Genomic DNA, 486 nt, shown 5'->3' with positions numbered 1-486 from the left:
GTTGGCATCAGTGGCTGGGGAGCCAAGGAGAGCTGTGCCCTGGCACAGGGTCAGTCTGCTGGAGGGGCTGCCTGCGCTGCTGGCCCTGGGCTGGGGCACGGCCAGAGGTCCTGACGCTTGCAGGAGTGTAGCCAGGGAGACAAGCAGTGTGCATGTGCGTGTGCTGAGGCGATGCTGTGGAGCAGCCGTGGTGTGAAGGCGTGCCAGCAAAGGACAGGATTGTGCCCAGGGGCCTGGCTTTGCCTCACTCGCCACCATGGGTCAGGGCACCCAGCCGTGTCCCACCAGGGACCAGGATGGGCTCCCGGGGCCGAGGCACTACCTGGGCACTGGCTGACACAAGCAGCAGCATCACAAGGCCATCTGCTTGTCCTCAACAAGAGCACTGGGGTTCAGGAGAGGGAAACCCAAAACTCCATCCTTGAGTAGCTTGCTATGTTTGTTGAGGAAATAGGATTTGGAAGCAGCTTTGCTCCAGCTCTTTCC

The sequence above is a fragment of the Apaloderma vittatum genome, unplaced genomic scaffold (assembly GCF_000703405.1).
Source record: "Apaloderma vittatum isolate BGI_N311 unplaced genomic scaffold, ASM70340v1 scaffold9593, whole genome shotgun sequence".
Classification (NCBI taxonomy): domain Eukaryota; kingdom Metazoa; phylum Chordata; class Aves; order Trogoniformes; family Trogonidae; genus Apaloderma; species Apaloderma vittatum.
Note: the sequence above shows the minus strand (reverse complement) of the source record.